Here is a 5,867-nt window from a genome sequence, read left to right as displayed (position 1 = left end):
CCTGTGTCTCGCCCGCGTCCGTCCCCCGCCCCGGCCTCCCCCACTTTCTTTCTTTCTTTTTCTTTTTTAAACAAAACATGGTGGGGGTAGGGCTAGGGGTCGGGCCAGGACTCTGCGGCCCTGAACCACTGCCGGGCCCCAGGGACAGCAGCCATCAGACTGAGCCAGACGGGACGCCGGCCACCGCCCACCCACACTTGCGGTTTGGGCCAGGACAGTGGACCGGGTGGGCCGGGGTCCGAGATCAGAGCCCCGAACCTGCAGCCTCCGGGAGGCGGGGGCCGGGAGGAGCTTCCCGCCCGCCCGACCCTGCGCTGGAACTGGAGTGGGGGGACGGGGAGTGGGGCGGGACGCTCGCCCTGCCCCACGGGAGGGCAGAAGTGTTTTTTATATATGTGTATATATTTTTTTTTTAAGCTCTGAGCTGTCAACGAGACGTTTCCTACCGATTCCGGCTGCCGTCTCTGTTGTCATTTCTGGGAGAGGGAGGGCTTAGTGGGTAGTCGGGGACTTTTTTTAAACGGTCCTGGTGTGCGTGGGAGAGTGCGTGTGTGCGTGTGTCCTGTACATAGCGTGGGTGCACCTGTGGCTGCGCATGCACACGGGCCTGTCTGGAGCCCGGTTGTGCCATGGGCACAAGGGTTGGTGACAGCCGGGATACGGGCCCTGGGGGACTGGCTGGCTGTGGCTGCCCCCCCTACGGCTGCCCCTGCCGACCTCTGGCTCCAAGGCCATGCCAGTGCATCCTGTAGCCGCTTCCCTCTGCCAGGGTCGTGCGTGTCAGCTCCTGCAAGTCCCTGCCAGCCAGTAGCAAGGTGGGAAGGCTGAGCATGGTGTGAACCTGGAAGCCACTCCCTGCGCCTCCAGGGGCAGCAGGACTGCAGGACATCCAGTCACTGCCACACATGTCCCTCCCGCCTAGCCCACGTTTCCCCAGCCGCCCTGTTTCCTTTGATTTCTCAGGTCTGTGTCCCCTCTCCCTACCCCAACCCCACAGCAGGGGCTCCTGCAGTTGGCCCCCAACCCTTGCTGGCTGCCCCATGTCCTTGGTACCCTAATTCTTCGACTCTTCATAAGCCAAACCAGCTCCTCTGGATTTTTCTTTTTTCAATCATGCCCAACCTCTGTTGAACAGGGACTTTGCTTTCCCAGGGTCCCCTTCTGAATGCAAGCCTGGAATGGCAGGTGGGGGTCAAGTGGTGGGCAGGCACATGGGCCCCAGACAGTGGGGGGGGCAGGACGGGACCTCCACGCCTGCTCCCTCTGTTGGGGTCTTGGAATCAGGCGCAGCTTTTATGGTTTCAGTTCCCAGGGGCCCTGTGAAGAACCCCAGTCCATATTTGAATGCCCTGCACTATTATGTTTTAGTGGAATATGTTTTCATTTAAAGCAACTTTGAACAGGATTTTTTTTTTTTCCTGTTTTAAAAACTTAGAAATTCTTATAGTACAGACAGGGCCGTGGGGATGGGGGCATTGGTGCTGTGAGCTTGTGCTGAGTGCATTTTGGCACTGGGTTGGGATGGCTGGGCTGGGAGGGCCCCTGCCCCTTTTTCTAATATTTAAGGCGTGTTTTGTAGGTTTCAACAACAGCCACGTTGAATTTGTACCATGGGAGGCGGGAGGGAGTCGCCTGGTGTCTGCCTAAGCTGATGGCTGACTGTGGACATTTTGTTTTCCCCTTTTTTTGTACAATAAAGTGAAAAAAAGATTTGACTGCTGTCTGGTCACTGGCTAAATGAAAGTGGGTGGCGAGCAACCAGGTTTGATACAGAAAGACTCGTGCCTGGCACGGTGGTGCATACCTGTATCAGGAAACTGAGGCAGGAGGATCGAAAATTCAAGGCCATGCCGGGGATGTAGCTCAGTAGCACGGAGGATGTGGCCAACCTGTGACCCCAGTGCCCACCACCACAGCCACTGCTGCTCCTGGTCACATTTCTCCAGTCTCCACTCACCACCCCTTTCTACTGTCACCAACACAGTCCTCGGCTTCTCAGCGGACACCGTCTACCTATGGGCCACCCAGCTGATGTTAGCACCCTCCTTTTATAGGGGTGGTCTTTACATTGACCTACATTCCCAACACCCACTCCCTGTTAGTTTTCTTTCTTTTTTTCTTTTTTTGGTATGGGGGATCCAACTTGGGACCTTGAGCTTGTGAGGCAGGCGGGGGTTCCACTGAGCTAAATCCCTGGCCACCCTTGGTTTTCTGAGACAGGGTCTCATTAGTCCAGGCTGGCCTTGAACTTGCTGCAAACCTCCTGCCTCAGCTTCCCTCAGTGCTGGGATCACAAGCGTGCATCACTGCCACCTGACTTCCCTTTCCATCCTGGGTATTCACTATCTGTCCCCAGAACCTCCACTTGTCAACCACATGCTACCATCCCATCCCGAGAGGAAGCATCCACAGAGACAGCGTGTGCTGTGGGACTGCCCCTCCAAACCACATACTGAAACATTAATGCCACGGGGACAATGCTGGACGCGCAAGCCTAGAGCCGGAGCCGGAGCCAGGTTACAACAGGCTCAGTGTAGCACCAGGCCAATGGGCCCTGGGTGGATGCTCAGCAGTGCCCTCCCTGGCCCGGAGCTCAGCCAGTCAAGGCTGTGCCCTGGGACTTCCCAGCCTCCAGAACCAGAACTGTGGGCCACGGAAACTAAAAATGGAGTTGGTTGTCATAGCACACACCTGTAAGCAACTGCACTCAGGAGGCTGAGGCAGGAGGATCACCCACTGAGTTTGGGGCCAGCCTGGGCCAGTGAGATGTAGTATGTGGTTCTCCAGCTTCAAAGCAAACAGTAGCCCAACTCCACGCTGTTCCTGGAGCTTGGACCCCACGCACCCTCACCCTCGGGGCATCTCCAGGCACCCCGGATCCCACTAGCCATGAGGTCGCCAACCCACGCCCCAGGGATCAGCCTCCACTGTGTCCTCCTCCTCTCACCTCCAACCACTCAACCTCTGTGAAGACCTCCTAGAATTGTCCTCCTGCTTGATCTCATCCCTCAAACTCAGGGAAATCCTTTCGCCTCAACCTCCTGAGTGTGGGGATTACGCAGGTACACCCCCCCACCGCCTGAAGTCTTAAAAACACATCAACCTGGATGTAGCAGGCACTTGTAGCCCTAGCTATTCGAAAGACTGAGGCAGAAGCACTGATCTTTGTACCCAGAAGTTTCAAAGCAATAAAGTAAGACCCTGTCTCAGTCCATAAGAAATGGAAACAGAAAAGCTACGTACTTCTTAACTGAAACACCTTGTGTCCTCCCGTGGCCTCACAAGGCCTGGCCTCCCTCTCTTCCTCTTCCCAGCACCGCAGGGTCCTCTGCCACACTCTCTACCCAGAGCCCAGCTCCTTCCCTCCCAACCAGACCCTGTCCACCTCCTCCCCTTCCCTGTGGCTTTGTTTAGTTGCTATTTTCTACCTCTCGAGGAGATGCTTCACCTGGTGTGGCACAGCTGACGCCCCAGGCTGAGGGCCACATGAGTGATTCGGGACCGCCAAGAGCCTGGCCTGCTGCCCCTCTGCCCAGCTCCAGCCATGCCAGGACTCCATGGCCCACACCCCGTGCTGTCTCTGCCCAGAGCGGTCTTCTGTTCCCTGCCTGTCAGCACAGGGCTCTGCTCAGAAGGGCTCTTCCCAACCAAAGATCTGCGGGGCATCGGTTTTCTCAGGAGCCTGGATGCCATCTCCTCCATGCCAGGCTTTATTGCACTGTGGCGACACAAAGGCCATTTCTGTGTCTCTCTTGCTTGTTACTGTAACCTCAGGGCCTCACCTGTGCCAGCACTGGCTCGGTCCTTTGGATTTGTCAACTGTGCTAACTGGAGACTGCCACACACCCAGAGAGCAGTGGCTGCCTGGGGTGGCCCAAGACAGGGCTCGTGGCGCAAGCTGGTCACTAAGACACCGGGGTGCGCATAGCCTCACGGGGGGGCTATGGCGAGGATTCGGGAAAACGGGGGCCCGGCAGGCTTCCTCAGCACGATGCTGTGGGGACTGTGTCCTTTAATCCCTCGCACCCCTGCAGGGATGTTGTGGGCACACCTGGCACATCGGCAGCACTGCCGGGAGTCCCTGAAAGAAGGCAGCGAAGAGGCCATACCGACTGAGTCCTCACTCCCTGGTTCCTCTGCTCCCCACCGGCCGCCCCAGCAGCCTCACTGTCCCACCCTGGGCCATTCACCTTCTTGCACCCACCTTTTTCTTCCTCCACAGAGCTCCACGCTGGCCAGCTTCCTGCCCTGTGACAACGTTTGATGCAAACAACTTCAAGGAGAGACTGACGGGGGCTCCGATAGTTTAGAGACCTCAGTCTGAGGTTGGCGGGCTCCAAGGCAGGCAGGAAGGTCACGGCGGAAGGGCATGGCGGAGGGAAGCCGATCACCTCCTGGCAGCCAGGAAACAAAGAGATCAAGAGCTAGAGAGGAAGGGGCCAGGACCAGACCTGGACCGGGCACAGTCCCATGAGCCCTATGGAGACAGGTGTCTGTGCTCATCCTCACGAGCGCACGGAGGGAGTCAGAGCCCTGTGGCCCAGGCACCTTCCGAAAGTCCCTCTCTGCACACGTGGGACTTAGGAGACATTTTAGATCTGAACTCCCACGGCATCCTGGCTGTGAACACATTCGTTGGGTCTCCATCTCCCTCGCCCTCTGCATCTCAACCAATAACAAAAACTTACTGTATTCCCTTCGGTCCCCCAGGCCACCCACTAAGTGCTAGTCCAGTCCAGTGACACCCGCTGAGTGCCAGGCCAGGATGAGGCCACTCAGGTCCCGCACCCCCTGCCCATCCCCTGTTCCGCAAGGGCCCAGGGCCTAGAGCCTCCAGCTTCTGAAGCCAACACTTCCAGTGTGCTGGCCCTTTGAGCTTCTCCCATTTGTATTTGCTCATGTTTTGTAGTACTGCAGTTGGACACAGGGCCTTCACACTGAGCTCCAGCCCCAGCTGCTTTAACAGTCACTGTATCGCCCATCCTGGGCTACAGCTCTGCTCCTCCTGCCTCAGCCTCTGGGAGTGTTGGGGGTGACAGGACTGAGCCACCACACCAGCCTGTCTTGTTTTTACTCACACTACCCCCAAACTATCCTCCTGAGGATCCTTCTCCTGCTTCATCTTTGCAATCCAGTCCGTGGAGTACGTCTAGTCACAAGAAAAACGTTTCTGGCTTGGTCTGTGTTTTGAGACAGGGGCTATGCAGCCCAGGCTGGCCTTGAACTCATGATGATTCTCCTGCCTCAGGCTCCCAAATACTGGGATGACAGGCGTGCGCCGCCACACCTGGTCTAACAGGTAAGGCTTACCAAGTGCTTGCATGGAGGAGAAAGCCACACCCGTACAGGTTTGTTAGTTTTCACAGTCCAATGCTTGGAACTGTCAGTGTCCTCTGACAACCAAGGAAATTGAGGCACAGGTAGTTTACTGCCAAGTACACTGAATTAGATTTAAACCTGTCTCCTGGTCTTTTTCTTTCTTTTTTTGGTACCGGGGATCGAACTCGGGGTCTTGTGCTTGCAAGGTAGGCAGCGGAACCACTGAGATAAATCCCCAGGCCCCTCCTGGTATTTTTTTTTCTTCTTCTTCTTTGTTTTTTTGGACACAGGATCTTGCTACCACCTAGTACAAGCTGGCCTCAAACTCGCAGCGATCGTCCTGCCTCAGCGTGCTGGGATTAGTCCTACACCACCAAGCCTGGCTCTCTCGTTCTTAACTAGTTCAGAAAACCGCCTCAGTCAATGTCTGCTGGGGAAGAAGGCAACCACGGTCTCGGAGGCCTATGGGACAGGGCTGTCACAGAGCGCCCGGCGCCGTCCGGGCGTCATCGGGCAGAGTGGGCCTCTCCCTGGCAGGGACCCGCGCG

At 56.8% G+C, this 5,867-nt stretch overlaps 1 long non-coding RNA gene across 1 annotated transcript; it reads right to left on the bottom strand.

Moving 5' to 3' along the window:
- Nucleotides 1-2,246: 2,246 nt before the first annotated feature.
- Nucleotides 2,247-5,504, bottom strand: LOC104875436. Its single transcript, XR_784060.2, has 3 exons — nt 5,311-5,504; nt 4,205-4,394; nt 2,247-4,081 (listed from the first exon to the last, which is right to left on the bottom strand). It is a non-coding gene; the product is annotated as an uncharacterized LOC104875436 (long non-coding RNA).
- Between the last annotated feature and the right edge of the window lie 363 nt (nt 5,505-5,867).

The sequence above is a fragment of the Fukomys damarensis genome, unplaced genomic scaffold (assembly GCF_012274545.1).
Source record: "Fukomys damarensis isolate Sample0158 unplaced genomic scaffold, DMR_v1.0_HiC HiC_scaffold_13, whole genome shotgun sequence".
Lineage (NCBI taxonomy): Eukaryota > Metazoa > Chordata > Mammalia > Rodentia > Bathyergidae > Fukomys > Fukomys damarensis.
This window is presented reverse-complemented; position numbering and strand designations above follow the sequence as displayed.